General features: G+C 41.5%; 1 non-coding gene across 1 annotated transcript; it reads left to right on the forward strand.

Annotated features, from left to right (window-relative positions):
• The first annotated feature begins 1,861 nt into the window (after positions 1-1,861).
• Positions 1,862-1,968, forward strand: LOC114198280 (U6 spliceosomal RNA). Its single transcript, XR_003607076.1, has one exon. It is a non-coding gene; the product is annotated as a U6 spliceosomal RNA (small nuclear RNA).
• The last annotated feature ends 16,825 nt before the right edge of the window (positions 1,969-18,793 follow it).

Here is an 18,793-nt window from a genome sequence, read left to right on the forward strand (position 1 = left end):
TGTTCCTTCCCCTCCCCCGGCTCGTGCTAATGCTCTCTCTCCCTCTCTCTCTCTCTCAAAAAATAAATAAAATCTTTTTTTTAAAAAAGACAAAAGTAGGGATGCCCAGATGGCTCAGTCAGTTAAGCATACAACTCTTAATCTCAGCTCCGGTCTTGACCTCAGGGTCATGAGTCCAAACGCTGCTTTAGGTTCCATGACGGGCATGGAGCCTATTAAAAAAAAAAAAAAAAAAAGACAAAAGGAGAAGGAGAATAAATAACCTGCACACTTATCCCTTGGGTCTTCTTTGAGCTCCTTGAGGCCAGGAACTGTGCCCCATTCATCACTGTGTCCCCAGGGCCTAACTCAGTACCTAACACACAGTAAGTGTTCAATAAACAAGAGTTTGATGATTGAACTGAAAATGAAGTATGGATATAAAATAAGACTGATTTTATATCCTTGTGTACAAATCCCTCTCCTGAATCCAGGTACTTGGCCTGCAATGAACTACTCTCACAACAACTCAACAAGAGATTTTTTAAGTGTCATCATTTCATAGATGAGGAACCTCAGGCTAAGAAAGCATCAGTAACATGGCCCAGGTGAGACATCCTCAGGGCATGGCCAGCAGATGAAGTCACCAAGCCTATGGAGGGCTCCCATCGAAGTGGAAAGGACCCAGTGCTCAGCAGGGAGGGGCAGAGCAGCCTCAGCACAAGCAGGGCAGCCGGGCAGCTTCCTGCCATCTTAATCCTCTCAGCCAGCCTCCCTGCCTACCACACCGGCCCTGCCCCACAGGGCACAATGAGCTAGAAGGGTTATCTAATTCTCTTCCTGTTTTACAGATGAGGACATTGGATTCCCATAGAAGTTAGGCTTCTTATCCTGGATCACACAGCTCAAAGAGAGGAAAGTGGAGATTAGAACCAGAGGTACCAACTCCCAGTCTGGTGGGAAATGGGACCCCAAGTTTCCATCAGCACCAACCTCTCAAGAAATCAGTGTGATTGCCTGGAAGCAGGACTAAGAGGAATGTTGCTCTGTTCAAGATACGTCCTTCCACCACCCCCGGCCAACACGTTCCGCCTCTGGAATATTTGTGACCAGCGAGTGCAGAGTAGGGTTGCAGGCTGCAGATTTCAGTAGCACTTGGGAGAGAGGAGTCACTGATAAAAATTTGGGGGTGGGGAACATTAAGGACATCACCACCCCTCCATTTGCTCCTCTAGGAGCAAACACCTCAGCCTTGGCCCCATAGATGGCAGATGCAAGTAGTAGTCAGGTGACCAACCATCCTGGTTTGCCAGGCCCATCCTGGTTTAGGACTGAAAATCCTGCATCCCAAGAAATTGCTCAGATCCTGCAAACAAGGGCAGTTGTCCACCCATGATACCTCTGTTATTTCTCATGGGCCATACATTTAAAGACTTTCAACAGAACCTGGGAGAAGGGGGGGGGAAACAAGGAGGAACCAATGGTAGCTGGTCTATCCCATTGGATCCAACCCAGCAAAGAGTGATTTGTTGAGCGCCACATTGATAACAGGCACTGCACCATGCCCTGCCCGGACGTGGGACAATTACTGTTTCCTGGGTACTCGCCCCACGCCAAGTGGAAGGGCTTCTTGTGGATGAACGCATTAATCCTCACAGCACCCCTAGAAGGCAGATCCTATTATTGTTTTTCCACTTGCAGAGAGGGATCTGAAGCACGGGGAGGTGAAGGAATGTGCCTGAAGTTAAACAGCAGAAGGGCTGTCAGAGGCACGGTTTGAGCCTGGCAGAGGGACTCCAGGGTGTGCGTGCTCCCTTCTCCTTTGTGCTGCCTCCCACAGGGGAGATGGAGTCTCCCTCGTCACTCAAGAAACCATAGCCTGGTGCTTGCTTCGGCAGCACATATACTAAAATTGGAACGATACAGAGAAAATGAGCATGGCTCCTGAGTGAGGATGACACACAAATTCGTGAAGCATTCCGTATGTTGTGCAGTTCCCCAGCGAGATGCCACCCTTTGTGGATCAGGTCGGAGGAAACGATATGAGTCAAGGCCCAACGTGTGGCAGTGAATCATGCAATTGTGACATTTCACTGGAAAAATATTCCTGTAAAGCAGTCTATGACATGTGAGCAAAGCTGAGTTACACCTGAAATTTTATGAGCAAACATGTCGTTTCTACCTATCTCAGAAATGAGAAAATGTCAACTTGAAAAAAAAGAAGAAGAAGCCAGTAGCCTGGGAGGCAGGGCAAGGCAAAGGCTCGGATCCCTGAAGGAGTAGTAACGATGCTACCTTGGTTGACATTCACTGAGCAGTGGTCATGCGCCGCCAGGTCTCAGCCTCTACATAAAATATCTCATTTAACCCTTATAACCGGGAGCGTGGTACTAACATCTCCATTTACAGAGGATCAGGCTGGCTGAGAGAGGTCAAGCACCTTACCCAAAGTCACACAGCGGGTGGAGCTGGGATACAAAAACAGAAGTCTAATCCCCTGAGAGGGCGGAACTGGGCCATAGGTAGGAGCTCTGGCTGTTACCATGCTCAGGCTAGGTGAGGGCCAGATGAGAGCCACAAACTAAATGCCCTGGACGTTTAGCCGTTCCTGTCTTCTTATTTTTTGTGTGTCTGCCAAGAAGTACAGGACTCCAGTCTTGAGCCCTGGGCTGTGCTCCGCTCGAAGCCCCAGAGCTGCCGGTGGCCGCCATTGTTTGGCCCGTGATGAACCAGAGGCCACCCTGAGAGCGTCACAATGCAGCACAGAACTTTCAGGCCTGCGACAACGTTTTTTCTTTTAAGAATAAATGCCACAGCATGACCCTATTTTGGGAAACAGCTTTCCACACCCACCCCAGCCTGTCCCTCAATTGTTGGTGTTTGCTTCCTGCTCCACAGAAAGGCCAAAAACACATTCTCTACCTACACACAACCGAGGCAGGGAGGAAGCCTTGTCAGGCCCTGCCCTGGCACGGAGCTGCACGCTCCGGTTATTATCGCTGCGTAACCGAAAGGCATTATTAATACAGACGTATTCCAGAAGCAGCTGGTTTAAAACTCATTCACGGGGGCTGCTACCTGAGAGTACAAGCTGCAGAGAGTATGCCCGCGGAGCCCTCCTGGCTGCGGCAAGTTCTGGAAGCTCTGACCTCCCACTGGAGAGCCACATTGCAGGCCTGCAGGGCACAGAAAAGCTTTCCGAGAGGATCCCTACTCCTTTACCAGCTTGTACTGAGTGAGAGCATAACTGAGCCTTCTAGACTGTGGACTGGTCTCTAAGAGGGGCCGCCTTTATCCAACCATCAAGAAGGGAGTGGGCTGGGGGAGAAATGGGTTCTTTAGAAAACAGAATGAACACCACTGCTTCTCTCACAAACAAAGGGGGAAGTGAACCCCAAAGCAGAGGGGAGAGCTACCTCTCTGCAAAGAAATAAAGCCACCCTCGAAGGTACTAAGGCCATGAAGGACCCTAACCTAGTGTGTATTAGAGCTAGAGAATCTGGCAGAAAATCAGTAATATCTGCCCTGCTCAAGCGGAGAACACCGGGGCTCATGTGTGATGCTGATGGTGATTAAAAACAATAATCAGCATTATTTACCACACACCAGGCACTGATCTGATTAATTGACACATGCATTTAATATTTGTGACAACCCTATGAGCTGAGTTTTATTATCATCTCTATTTTACAGGTGTGGAAAGCAAGGCACAGAGAGGTTAAGTTCGTTACTCCAGATCACACAGCTAGAAAATGGCAGAGCTGGAATTTGAACATGGGAGGTCCAGGGAAAACTGTGGGAGCATTTCTAGGGGTATTTTTAGGGGCAAGTATGATAAAGCTGCAAAGTGTTCTGTGGTTCTGGGTGACTACTAGCCTACTCCAGAATATGAGTGTTGGTTTTCCTTTCTTATAACAAAGGTGCCTTCTGGGCCCTGTACACAGGTGGACAGAGGCCCAAAGCAGTGCTCAATAGGGAGAATTCCCCAGGCTCTAGCCGGGAGCTGGAGCAAGAAAAGAGTGTCATCTCTGACGTAAAAGTGTCTGACACCAGGTTACCTACAAATACACTGTGCCGCCCTCCTTCATGACCTGGATGAAACAACTCTCTTATCTGCCCAAACCAAAGGTTTTCTTCATCTGTGCAAAGGAGATGAAAGGGCAGGAGTCACCTGCCCAGGCTGAATTTGAAGAGTCCTAACTGCAGGCCTCAAAAGGATCACACTTCTGTTTGTTTCTCTTGTGGCCTTGTCCCTCCCCCTTACTGGCCACTGCCCGAATCGGGCCCAAGAACCATGTGCCCCAGGATGGCCTGGGTCCTTTTTCAGAGACCAGCTCATTGTTTCCTGGGGCGGTCAACCCGATTTACATCCACTCACTGAGTGACACTCCATTCACCTGGAGAAAGAGCCTTGGAATCAGAAGCTATGTTCATGAGCTACTTCTAAATTTAAAAACCAGGTTACAAAATCATATGTAAGTTGTGATAGTATTTTGGGAGGAAAGAATAATAATGACAGTTAATGTCTGCTGAGGGCTTCCTGTGTGCCAGACACGGTGCTACCGTGTCTGGAAAGAGGTACTACCTCCTTCCATTAATCCTCAGTGACACACTGAGGCAGGAATGGCGTGAGGTGGGTGTAAAAACCCTGAGAAGGTAAAGGTTAAATAAACCGCTCAAGGTGTAAGTGACAGGATCAGGAATGAAACCCAGGCTGATGGACCACACACTCTGATCACATCTCCATTTTACCTTTCAGCCTCCCTAGTCACCATCCTCTCAAGAATGTTTGTAAAATAAAAAGCCTTTGAATAGAGAACTAGTTTCCCCCCTCAGAGCAAAGGGCAGGCTTGCTTACTGGCCATTGGAAAAGATCTGCGTTCCTTAAGCTCAGGCTTCTTCTCTGTAATGCCACCCACTGGCTGTGCAGGCATCCCCTGGCCCTAGCAGGATCACACTTGAGAAGTAGGGCTCAGGGAACGTGCTCCATATTGCTGGTACTCTAGCTGCTGCGATTGCTGTGAGTAATAAGCTATTCTTTGTCTCTAGCCCAGGAGTCTCGTGTCTTCTCCCAACATCCATGAAACTCGCAGCCTAACTCATTACATTGTAAGGAGGGTAACATTTGAGACACTTCATAGTGTGTGATGCTTAGCCAGTGGTTCTAAACATGATATACTCCACTTTTCTCAATCCGAGGGGCACTGTCCATTTTATTCACTCAGCCGAGGTCTCTCATTCTGTCATTATTTTCTTGTTTTGTGGATAATTTTGATGAATTATGAGTGGGGGAAGAAAAGGGGTATACAAGCGAGCATGGTCCATCTGCTGAAAGTAAATTAAAGGATAATCCCATTGACCATTAGAAGGCAAGAATCATGATAGCTCAAGGCATGAAAATGGTTAGGAATCAAAGGTATAGATCAACAGGAAATAAGGAATTGGTGGAAATTGCCTAATGTAAAAAGAGCACTAAAACACCTTTGTGCTTAGACAGCATTAGTCAAAAGTTGCAGAAAGAATGGAAGAAAATAAAACAATAGCTTACATATGCCACTGAGAATGCATCCTCACTGCAAATGTGCCAGGAAGACCAACTATCACTGATTTCACATAGAGTTTCTATGCCCAAGAATGCATTTTCTAAATAAGATATGCCTTCATTCCATCATATGGCACAGGTAGGTACCATAGAATTTGTAAACTGGAGTCTATTTCTGAACCCAGCCCTGCAATAGGACAAAAGAGCATGTATAAATGTGGCCATATTGAGATTTTTGTCCTAAAATATTGCTGGAGAAAAAAGTTAATGATAAGGTTTAGTCAAAAACATTTCACACAACTATTGCCTTTAAATTTTTTCCAGTTATAGGAAGTCATGACCATGTTACAAATAAGCTCTGAAAATAGAGCATTTGAGGAAAGAATTTAGTAATCAAAGTGCACGATAAAATTAATCTGACTCAAATTTTCCAGCAAAACAATCACAGTGCTACCTGGTAACCAGGCATAAGCAAATCATGTAAATGAATGTAATTAGTATTACTTTGACACAAAAACCAAGAGTTTGCAATTCTTTTCTCTTATTTTTAAGACCCTTTACTCTAACCTCATGCATGGGCACTGAAGAACACAGAGGGTACACAGCAAGGCTTCCACATCACAGAACCAAGATTTACTGGCTGGGAAAAGGGGGCCCAAATTAAGTTCCTTCTCTTAGCTGCTTCACCTCAGAATGGAGAACTGGTAACGCACTTCTGAAACAGCTAGGTTGCCCTCAAACAGTAGACTGTTAGAAGGAGCTCAGTCCTGGGACTGAGTGGCAGTGAGACTCAGACATACTCAGACCAATTTTGCAAAATTGAAGAGCAGAAGCCAAAATTGGGAGTGAAGAGTGTGTACAACAATTGCCCTTGATGTTCTTAGATGAACTCTCAGCAGAGGCAGATCCTTGAAAGATAGAAGTCCAGGGTAGAAGAGGCCAGCGAATCCTAGTCTGCAGCTTGATCAGGACATTTACCATCTATAATGTGGTTTAATATTACCCACTTACCCATCTCTCCTCCCCTCCCCTCCCTATTACATACTCATATTTCCATCCTTATTAAAACACATCAGCCCTGAATCTCTCTGGCCCCGGTCCCATACACACACAGCTTTGTGACTGTCCACCCACACCCTCAACAGACAGGTTGGTAAACACTTTTCAAGAGGACCTTTTATGTTCCACAGTCCCCTCGGTTCCCTGAGAACTCAGAAGCCCTGCCTCCCTAGACTGGAATATAAATGTATTCACACATTGACTTTCTGAGGACTTACTGTCAAATCCCTATTCCTCCCATTTCAGGAGTTCCCTCCTGGCCTTCTCATATTTTTTATAATAGCTTTATTGAGAGGCAATTCACATACCCATTAAAGGTACAATTCAGTAGGTTTTAATATATTCAAAGAGTTGTGCAACGACCCCTCCACTTTTAGAACATTTTCATCACCTCAGAAAGGTGATGCCACTCTCAATTCTCCCCTAACCATCCACCCTTCCACCCCCACCCCAGCCCTGGGCAATCACTGATCTACTCTTCTGTCTTAACGGATTTGCCTGTTCTGGCCATTTGCATAAATGGAATCATACAACATGTGATATTTCGTGACTGGCTTCTTTCACTCCACATAATGTTTTCAGAGTCCTTCCATGTTGTTGCACATACCAGCACTTCATTTCTTTTTCTTGATGAATAATATTCCATCATATGGATAGGCCACATTTTATTTACCGCCTCATCAGTTAATGGGCATCTGGGTTGTTTCCACCTTTGGGCTCTTATGAACAATGCTGCTAAGAATATTCATGTACAAGCTTTTGCGTGGATGTATGCTTTCATTTCTCTTGGGTATATCTAGGAGTGGAATTGCTGGGTCATATGACAAGATTGTGCTTGACCTTTTGAGGAACTGCTGGACTGTTCTTCCAAGCAGCTGTATCATTTTATAGCCCCACACTAGCAGCGTCTGAGGGTTCCAGTTTCTCCACATCCTCACTAACACTTGTTAATATTTGGTTTTGATTATAGCTATCTAACTGGATTTGAGATGGTATTGCAATGTGATTTTGATCTGCATTTCCCGGATGGTTAATAATGTTAGACACCTTTGCATGTACTCATTCATCTTTTTTATATATATCTTCTTTGGAGAAATGTCTATCAACATATTTTGCCCATTTTTAATCATCTTTTATTACTGAGTCGTAAGAGTGCCTTCCAGTGTTCTAGATACAAATTCCTTATCAGATATATGTAATTTGCAAGTACTTTCTCCCTTTCTATGGGTTGTCTTTTCACTTTCTTGATGGTGTGTCATTTGAAGCAAAAAAAAAAAAAACTTTTTAATTTTGATGAATCCCACATTATCTATTCTCTTGGTTTTGTTTGGACGTGTAGTATCATATCTAAAAAAAACATTGTGTGATCCAAGGCCACAAAGTTTACACCTGTTTCCTTCTAACTTGTTTTCCAATTTATTTTTATTTTTTTTAAAGATTTTATTTATTTATTTGACAGAGACACAGCGAGAGAGGGAACACATACAGAGGGAGCGGAAGAGAGAGAAGCAGGCTTCCCTCGGAGCAGGGAGCCCGATGTGGGGCTCAATCCCAGGACCCTGGGATCATGACCTGAGCCGAAGGCAGATGCTTAGCGACTGAGCCACCCAGGCGCCCCTTGTTTTATAGTTTTAACTTGTACTTCTAGGGCTTTGATTTATTTTGAGTTAATTTTCATATATTTTATAAATTTCGTATGGAAGTAGATGCTCTACTTGGATTTTCAGGTAGCCAAAATTACCTTATGAAATTGAAACCTTTTTAATTTGGGAGGAGAAGTTATAAGGTGGAATATAAGAACCGTATGACTGTAGCACTTTCTCTTACAAAAGGTTACAGAGAGTGTCCGTGGGCCAAGCCCAACAATAACTGTTTTCCTTCGGAGCTCTGGCTTGGCCACCAGCAGCCTCCATGAAAAGCTGGTGTTCAAGAAGGCCAGAGTCAAGCAATGAAAGCAGCAGTACAGCAAGCTGAAAAAGGGTTCTTCACCTCAAAAACCCAGAAAGATCTATGCTTCCAGGTATCATTTTCAAGAAAAAAGTGATTTTCTAGCCCCCCCCCAAAAAAGAATATTCCATTGGATAAGAAGTTGATACCCAGATGCGTCTCCCTGGGCCCTTTGCTTGTCCTGGCTAAGCATTTAGAGCTATCTCCAGTTATCTCCATAACTAAGGCCTTCCTTTTCAACTTTACCCAGGATATTTACTCACCTGGGGTGCTTATTAAAAATCTATCTTCCCTGGGGAGCCTGGGTGGCTCAGTTGGTTAAGCGTCTGCCTTCTGCTCAGGTCATGATCTCAGGGTCCTCGGATGGAGCCCCACGTCGGGCTTCCCTGCTCAGCAGGGAGCCTGCTTCTTCCTCTCCCTCTGCCCCTACCCCCACCTGCTTGTGCTTTCTCTCTCTCTCTCTCAAAAATATAAATAAAATATTTTTTTAAAAAATCTATCTTCCTTGGTCCTGCCCCAGAATGGAAACTGTATGTCTAGTGAGTAGTCCACAGGTGATTCTGATGTAGGCCATTGCTACATCCACTTGGCAACACCGTGCTGCAAATTGTCTAAGGACTTGAGTTATATTTAACTCTACCCTTTAGTGTGGCTTTCTTGTGTCACCCAAGCCTGTGGAAAGGGGGTGAGGGTGCTAGGGGCTGGGGAAAGGAAGAGTAGAGTGCCACTACAAGAGAAATGGGAAGAAAGAGTTTGGCAAAGAACCTCTGGAAGCCTTTTGAAAAGACTCAGACAGGATAGAAGGTCGAGGAAGCTCACCATATCTGAAAATCACCTGTATTATTTAACTAATACCTTCCTTGATGTCAATGCATGTAATATTGCCCCCTCCTTTAGACTTGTCCTGAGAAGTAGCATGCAGATTAGATAGTTTTTTGCAAATATACATTACCAAAAATATGTAATTATTGACATTTTAAAAATTGTCTGTGTGCTACTAAACTCTTTACAGAACGGCCAGCGATCACAACATCTTCCTTAAGAAAACAGCCTGTTACTCTGTGAGCTTCTAGAGGGCAGCGATTATGTTTATTCCCTTGGCAATTCCTTGTGATGCCTGTTCTTCCTCTAGGACAGAGAATGTTTTTAAAGAAAGATCTGTTTTCTAGAGTCAAGGTTAACCTCTTGCCCACCTTCTAAATAGGTCATAGTTCATCAGAGGTTGAGGGTCCTGAGGAGTTTGATCGCTATATTATGCACATACGTGATTGCCACTGTATAATGCAAATCTGTCACAAATTAAAAGTTAATGCAACTTCCCCAGAGGGTATCAGAATTACCATCAGTGCTCTGCTCTTTATTTCTTTACTTTAAAAGTTCAGCCTTTTAGAAAGGGCTTTAGAGTTAACAAAACGTATATAATATCCTGAACTGTATAAATTCAAAATATTTAAAGGAAGTGTCCTTGAAATAGAAAAAAAGTGCAAATGTAACTTTTTTGCAGGTTTAAGTTCTGTTAAACACATGTAAAAGAATACATATGTTCAGATGAATTTCAGATATGTCTTTATCAGTGGCTATTTCTCCTCCTCCAACATTCCTTAATAAAGGAGGTTTTAAGGAAGCTGCCTCCATATGCAATAGTAAATTCATATCCCAGGCTTCCAGGAACATAGTGCAATCATAGTTTGCAAATGCAAATTTAGGGGAGACACTAGATTCAGTAAATAGAGATTTATGAGATTGTCTCATTAATATTTCTCGGTAAGCAGTTATTACACAAAAGGGGGGAAATGAAATCCTCTATAGCATTTTGAGCATCCTACTCATAATGAGATATGTAAATGTTGCAAATCGGGGAGGCTATAATAATGTTTTACATACTAATAGGGTGAGTTCAGTCCCATTTATTATACATTTGGTTCTATTTGTTGCATGAGTGCTGTATTCATGCCAATCACCATTTTTCGGGACTTAAAATGGAAGCATACATTGATGTTTCTTTTCCTGGCTTAATGTTTTCATAGTGCCAATTGAGTAAACATCTGCAGGGAAGACGCATATGCTTTAGGCAGAGCAGAAATCTTGTATTTTTATCCAAGTGCTAGACCGCTTTTGTTTGCATAGCCAAAAGGAAAAAAAGTATCTCCATGTACTAAAAACACACTGGGTTGTAAAACCTAGAAAAGTATGCTTTCTTTTCTTTTAAAGGATTTTATTATGTTTTGCAATATATTTATATATGATGAGCATGGTTTTGGAAAGCAAGATACCCCACCAGGACCAAACTAGGCCAATTGCTTAGAGAATAATGCAAAGGTATATAAGATTCAACTTTCTATACTTTTTTTGGCAGAACAATCATTACTATCCCAAGGACACTGGTGATTTCTTTAAAATATGCTTACCCTGGCTACTTCAGGGTATGTGTGCCCAAACAAATAAAATGTTCATGTCTAGGGCTTTATTTGTCCTTTTTCTCATATTTTTCAGGAAAAGTCCTTATTGGTATATAGTTTCATCAGATCCTAAAATATAGCTAACTCAACTTGCACGGACAATTCAGAAGAATCAGAATTGAAAGTAAGATCCTTACTTGTATAATCACTTGTGTGGCAGAAGAACTTCACTAAGAAATTACTCTGGGCTGTCTTTGCTCAGCAATAGGCTTGAGAAGAAAGTAAGTGAGTGGCATTAGGCCCTCCCCTTCTAAAGACAGTAAGGACTTCCCTTTGTCCAGAGCAGAAGTACAAAGCCTTTGGATTTAGTCTACCATGTACTAAATTCTACATCTCCAAAAATGTAGAACTAGATCATCTGAGAGGGGAGAGAGATTAAAGGAGCAGGTGAGGAAGGGTAGAGAGGCAATCAGTTTGGAAGGGTTAGAGATGGATGCCTCTTCCACACAGCATTTCCGAGATGGCAAGACCTCCAATGAAGAGCCTATGTAGAGACACATGCTGAACACCATGCACCCTGGTCTTGTGGTCCTCAATCAAGACAGCTTGGCCAGACGACAGCTGTCAGGGACTTTATGGGGACTATTAGGAACCTTCCAATATGAGAGGCTTTCAACAGGATCCTCTGCAAAGTGGGAAAAGTAGGTCCACCAGCTTGGATTATCAAGCTTGAGTTCTTATACTTTACTGATGCCAGCACTATGGCTCTTGTCATATCTTTCCTAACCAGTAGGATATCTTAAATACAACTAATATTCCTCATTAAAAATTATTTCTGATATCTCTTTTAGTACCATGCCTGTTTCAAGATGTTGATTCAGATTAACTTACACCTATACCACATTCCTCAAACCTAAGTATTTCCAAGTAAAGTACCATAAATCCAATATAACCTTGTGGCTTCAAGAGAGTGGGTGCCAATCACAGCAGCATGTCCTATCTTCAAGTAGACACCACAGTTTTGGACAGGGATCATCAATGGACTGTTGATCAGAGGCCTTTCCCCCAAATTTCTTGGATTTCTTAAATCCCTACATTTTATTATCCCCTGGATTTTGCAAACCCCAGGGAAGGGGGACAGGCTACTCAGAAATTACATTTGTATTTCTTGATTCAATTAATTATGTGTCCAAGCTAAAATTAATTTGATTTTTTTTTAAGTGATGTGACTTTTCTTGTGCTCAAGTGTTAGGACCCAAATTCACATCTATGATATTTGTTTAATGTCTATCTCTCTCACTACACTGTAAACTTCTTAAAGGCTGGGACAAAATCGGTTTTGGTCACCACTCTATTCCACACCACATTATATGTGCTCAGTAAATAATTATGGAAAGATGGGGACAGGGAAGGAAGTAGAATAAGGGAAAGTTGGGGGAGAGAATGGGTGGAATAGTGTTAAAATAGAACTGCCATAACGGAGCCCTCCCCCTCTAGTGTGCCTCATTGTCCACTCTGAGGACTTCAACTTCAGGGCTCCACGCGGTCTTCCTCCAGTATGTCACAGGTCCAGTGACATCTCTAAGACGAGACAAGACACCAGAATGGAATAACTACACAATAGTCCTGTCTTCTCAAGCTAAAATAAATTTCTATGTTTAAAAATACTCAGAAGGACAAACAGTGTGCTAAACCATAAATCAGGAGCTGACAGCCACAGGTGCCAGGCACATGAAGGAGTCCACACTCCGTATCAAATGTCCAGGCTAGGAGGCGGCTGCGAGGTCTCCTAGAGCAGCACTGTTCCTTACAGATGAGAAGAACTGAGGTGCAGGGAGGCCGATGAGTCTCTACTGGCACAGCCAGGATGACAGCTGATGGTTTTTAACACATAATCTCGTTCCTTTGAACTAGTCCATGCTCTTCTCACCATATGAAGTTCCTGGGATAGGTTTCTTCAGAAGAATGGAAGGAAGGAAAAGGTTAGGAGATAGAAGTTTCAAACATCCAGGGTGGCAAATACCATGGAATATAAAAAATGACGGAAGGACATATGGCAGAGTGGGGGGCCTGAAATGTCTGCTTCGTAACATCTAATGCTCAATAAAATACGGTGAAATCACAGATGGATGATGAAGAGATAAATACTTTGAGTATCTCAGGCTGCCAGAAGCTAAGAGCATATTCTGCTGAAGTCTGGAACAGGAGTCTAGGAAGGTAAATGAGCTTGGAAGCCACTAGTGTTTAGTCTATGGGGTGTTGATGGTGGGGGAGGCTCTGGGTGAGTACAGTGAGAGGGTACATGGAAACCCTGCATATTTCCCACTTCATTGTGCAGGGAACCTAAAACTTCTCTAAAAAATAAAGTCCACTGTTTTTTGAAAAAAGAAATCATGGGGAAAAAAAAAGAAAACCTCAGTAGATGATTTAAAGAGCAGATTCAACATAGATGAAGAGAGAATTAACCAAAATGAAATTACATACAATATAGCATAGAAACCAAAAATATACATACGTATACTTCACATGTAGAAATAAAGTTCAAATTTACAGAAGGTATGATGAGAAAGACCAACATATGTTTACCTGGAGTTTCACCAGGAACAGAGGAGATTATAAGAAAGAATAAAGGAGAAGCAATATTTGAAGGGACTGTGGGAAGAATATTCTATGCATTCTCAAATCAAGAAGCACCATGAATCCCAAACAGGATAAATGTAAAGACATGCCTAAACACATCATAGTAAAATAGGGGAAAAATACCTGGGATAGAGAGACTATCTGAAGAGCAAGTAGGAACAAAAGAAATGATCTACAAAGAAGAGGCAAGTGGATCATAACTGACTTTTCAACACCAGCAGTGGACTAATTTCTTCAATGTGCTGAGAGAAAATAAGGAAAAGTGAACCTAGAACTTCAGGCTCCAAAAAACTGCCAATGAGGAATAAAGGTGAAATAAAAATATTTTCAGAAGAACAAAACCTCAGATTCTCCATAAACAGTTTCTTAAGTATGTACTTCAAGGAAAAGGAAAATTTCCCAGAAGGCAGTCTGAGATAAAAAAAAGAAATGCTGATTAAAAATAAAGCATATGATAATGATAAAGGCAACTCTAAACAAACATTGACAAATTAAAATAATATCGACAACACTGTGTAATTTGTAGTCTAAAGAAGATGAAGCTAAAATATCAGTAGAAGCCAAAGTGGGTTGAATTCAGAAAGTAAGAATTGTGGCTTTCAAAATTTTAAAGTTCTTGTTTTTTTGAAAGAAGAAAAGTATGTCCAGTAACATACAGGTTACTTTATTAAATTTCAAGTGTAAATATAAAATTATAGAGGCTCACCAAAGCCAGAGTTGTTCTTTAAAAACCTCGAGCAAGAAATTATCAAAAAGTAAAAATAAAAAGAGTATTGGGAATGAAGCCAGATATAATTCCAGATCAGGAAAAAATTTAAGACAGTAAGAATAATCACACTTTTATTAAAATAAATTTGAAAACAAACAAAATGAAAAACTATAGAAAAATATCTTGCCAAAATAGAAAACCTTGATAGTCCTGTCCTCTAACACTAAAGAAATCAAATCAGTAATTAAAATCTTACCCCAAAGAAAAGATTAGACACATAACGATATTTTCAAATATTCCAGAATCAGGTCTTTCCAACTTTACACAAAACTTCCCATAGTGTGGGGGATGGGGAATGGAAATGGTCATCAAGCTTTTCTAAAAGGCTAGTATAATCTTAATACAAAATTTAGATAAGGCTGGCTAAAGGCAGGAAAACTACAGATCAATAGCATTTACAAATATAGATGCAAAAATCCTGAACAAAATATTAACAAGCCAAATCCAGAGTGAGTAATAAAAATAATCTACATTTGCCAAATTGCTTTTTCCTAGAAATACAAAAGTATTTTAATATGAGAAAATTTACCACATTAACTCTACAAGCATCACAACAGATACAGAAAAGTATTTGATAAAAAAAAATACTCTATTTATTCTCACTAAACACTTCTAAGCAAACCTGGCATAGAAAATAAATTATTTAATAAATGATAACTACTAAAAAGTCTGCAGGAAACATCATACTCCACAGTGAACAGTTCCCTTCTTCCTAATAATCAGGAACAAGACAAAATAATACTCCTAAATATTTCTGATTCCTTTGTAATCAGGAATAAGAAATAGGTGTCTGCCATTTCCCTCCTTCTCTTTTATACTGTGCTGACTTATGTAGAAAGATGAGATAAAGAAACATAAAGTATAAGAATTGGACAGGAAGAAACAAAACTGTCGTTATTTGCCAATGTTATGATCTCCTACATGGGAAAAACTACCCTAATTTTTAGAAGTAATAGAGAGTTCTGCAAGGAAGTTATACAAAAGGTCAACATAGAATAATAATTGCACTTTCATGCATTAATAATAAGCACTTAGAAAATGGAAATTGTTTAAAGTTGTCCTTGTACATTTCACTATTGCTGTTATTTTTCTTTATATTTTAAACTTTTGAAAATAAAGGGGAAATATTGAGAAGATAATCACCACCCAGATGTAAATCGACGGTGACCACAAAAACCAGAAGGTACCTGGGACTAAATCGACCACAAAAACAAGAAGATACCTAGGACTAAATCTAACAAAAGTAGAAAATAACCTTAATGAAGAAAATCACAAAATTTTACTTTGAAAGTCATTAAGGAATACCGAAATAAAACAGAAAGTCATGTTCATGGATATGGAGACTCAATATCATAAAGATGTCAGTTATTATCCTTTGGTTGATCTAATTTGGTTACCAACCAGAATTCCTGTTAACAATAACCCAAGCCCCAGATACAGCAAAGTAATTAAGACCAGCTCATTGCACAGAAGACAAGGATCACATCTATGACCTCCCTCTCCTCTAGGCAATGTTCATCACATCTCTCTGTGTGCAGTCATTCTGCATGTTTCTATTCTAGCAGTGATGACCATTCTTTCTAACCTAAAGCCCAGGCAGGACATTTAATGCAGGATTTCTCAACCCTGGCACCATTGACATTTTGGGCCAGATAAACAACAACAAAGATGTTGTAGGGGGCTGTTCTATGCATGGTAGGATGTTTAACAGCATCCCTGGCCTCTACTCACTAGATTCTAATAGCATCTACACACATGCCCTACTTACAACCACCATAAATGTCTCCAGACTTTGCCAAACATCACCTGCAAGGCAAAATCACCCTCTACAGGTTTAGCATACAATGGGACAATGGGTACATTTCCTCTGGAATTTTCTCCTTTATTCACATGTCTTTCCACTGGACTTTTGTCAGTCAGTTACCAAATGAGACATCCCAGATGCAGAGAACCGGGAATCAGCAACATGGAAAGCCAGAACACAAGAGAGGAATGCCTTTTAAAACTATAAGGGGAAATGATTTCCAACTGTGGCTAGAATGCTAGTGTTCGTACTATTCTTGTTTCTCCTGTTCTTCCTGAACATGCATTTCCCGGCCTTCTTTCACTTAGTCCATGTGACTGTGTTTTGACCAGTGATGTGTGGGTGAAAGTAAAAGCTACTTCCAGGCCAGACCTCTAAAACCTTCCAGAAGATCCTCCTCGCTCTCTCCCTTGTCACCTGGAAGGATTCAGAAGTCCCAGGGGAGGATTCCAAGCCCCAGTGCAGTCTCCAAATGGAAGAAACCTAGGTTCCTAAATCACGTAAAAAACTCTCCCATAAGTAACTGCACTTAACAATGAATAAAGCAAATCTTTATTTGTGTTAATTCACTGAGATTTGAGGGTTGTTTGATACAACAGTTAGCCTATTCTAACCGATGCAGCTCCTTGGAATTCTGTACCCATACAAACCATCAATTAAATGGGCAAATAGGAAGGAGGAAAAAGCAAGTAAATTTCCAAAATTTACCTCCTCTGAAATCCTTTCTCAGAAAAGCAAGTAGAGGATATACTCCATCAAAATAAGGGAGTAAAACAAAGAAAGAAGTTGTAGACTCCAAACAGCTAGCCATCAGATACAGGAGTCAAATGAAGAGAATTCTCAGGGTGGTGGTGAAAATTCTTGGTAAGATGGCTGGGCGGCAGACTAAGAGAGCAACCAAAAAAGATGAGAGCAGGAGGACAAGGGCTTCTGAAGGGACCCTCAGGTAAATGGAATTAATAGGTTATCTGGAGTCTTTGTTTTATAGCGGTAGGTTTTGTACAGTTCTACCAGAGGGTCTGGAGTTACATTAGTGATAAAACACAAAAACCGGGGCAATCGGGGGCACCTGGGTGGCTCAGTCATTTAAGCATCTGACCCTTGATTTCAGCTCAGGTCACGATTTCAGGGTCAGGATTGAGCCTGTAGTTGGGCTTCTCACTGGCCGTGGAGGTTGCCTGGGATTTTCTCTCTCTCTCCCCGCATCCCCACCACGCTGTCCTGCTCTCACGCACACTCTCTCTCTTAGAAACAAACAGACAAACAAAAAAACAACTGTGGCAATCAACTCCAAGGAAAACAAAAAGCTGAACAAAACAGGAAATATAACCATGATACACTTTGACATTTGGCTGTTACAGTGTTTATGCAGTCACGGCAATGTATATCCTGAACACTGACTTATGCCCCAATTATTACACATAAAAAATATTGGGAGAATGGGAGGAGGGACACTCTCCAGGGGGGTGTGAGGGGATAGGAGGGAGGATCCGTAAGACAAGGAGGTTCTTGTCTTCTTCCATAGTAGGAAGTTCACGAATAATGTCTACAACTGAAAAATCAAGAAATAGCAGTGTAAGCATATTATTTAGAAATATTGAGGCAAATTCCTCCCCCCCAAAAAGAAATAACAACTAAACAGAAGGGGAAATGGTTGCTTATGGGAGAGAAATCAGGGTCAGAAAAGTTGGGAAAGGGCTGGTGTTCTTTGTTATTAGCCATTTAGTAGTATTCGATATATGTCCAAATTACTTTGTTTAAAAACTAGAGTTAATATTTAGGAGATGAAAGGAGGAAAGAGAAAGAGAGGAAGAAAGAGAAAAGGAAATAAAAGAAAGAACAAGATAAAAGAAAAAAAGAAAAAGAAAAAGGAAGGAAGGAGGAAAGCAAAGCAAAGCAAGTTGGGGCAATTCATATAAGAAATAGTCAATGATACAAAAAATTATTTACTTTCAAATCAAAGAAATAGAAATTAAAATAAGATACAATTTATTTTAACCCATAAAACTAGAAAAGGTTAAAAAAAAAAAGATTGCTATTCAAAGCTGGGCGTGGGAAACACTCTCCCTGCCATGTGAGTTTGCCTAGCCTCCCAGGAGGCCAGTCTGGCTTTCGGCACTCTCCCACTCTGCCAAGCCCATTCCAAACGTGTACTGCAGATATTGCTTATAACCCATGACTCTTCCCAGCTGAGCTTGAACTGGAGCTTCCGGGTCTTACTCATTACAACCCTCCAGATAGTCATAACCAATTGATCAGAATTAATATGTAAGATTAAACAAAACTATTTGCCATCCTGGAATAGAAATACAAAGATAATATTGTCTTAGCCAAAATTCTCTAGTAGAATCCAAAGCTAAAGCTTTTGTGCTAATGCTTTGTCGGAGGCACAATCTTAGTAAAGCATGAAAGAAGGAAAAAGGAAGTGAGTCAGGGAAGGCGGGACAGCAAATACGTTGTGGTGTGTTATCAAGCAGTACAGCTGCTTGATCAAACAAAACCTCTCCAGAGAAGGGACATGTAACACTGCTCCTCAGAACAGTCCATTAAGTGGAGGAAGGATGAACAACTTTTCTGCTCGTCCCTTCCTCTCTTCCTCTTACCGGTCAGAGTCCACCGCACAGGGCATTAGCCCTCACCCCTTTCCCCTTTCT

The sequence above is a fragment of the Eumetopias jubatus genome, unplaced genomic scaffold, assembly GCF_037043125.1.
Source record: "Eumetopias jubatus isolate StellerSeaLion01/CBP00866 unplaced genomic scaffold, mEumJub1_p1.0 scaffold_5, whole genome shotgun sequence".
Taxonomy (NCBI): Eukaryota; Metazoa; Chordata; class Mammalia; order Carnivora; family Otariidae; genus Eumetopias; species Eumetopias jubatus.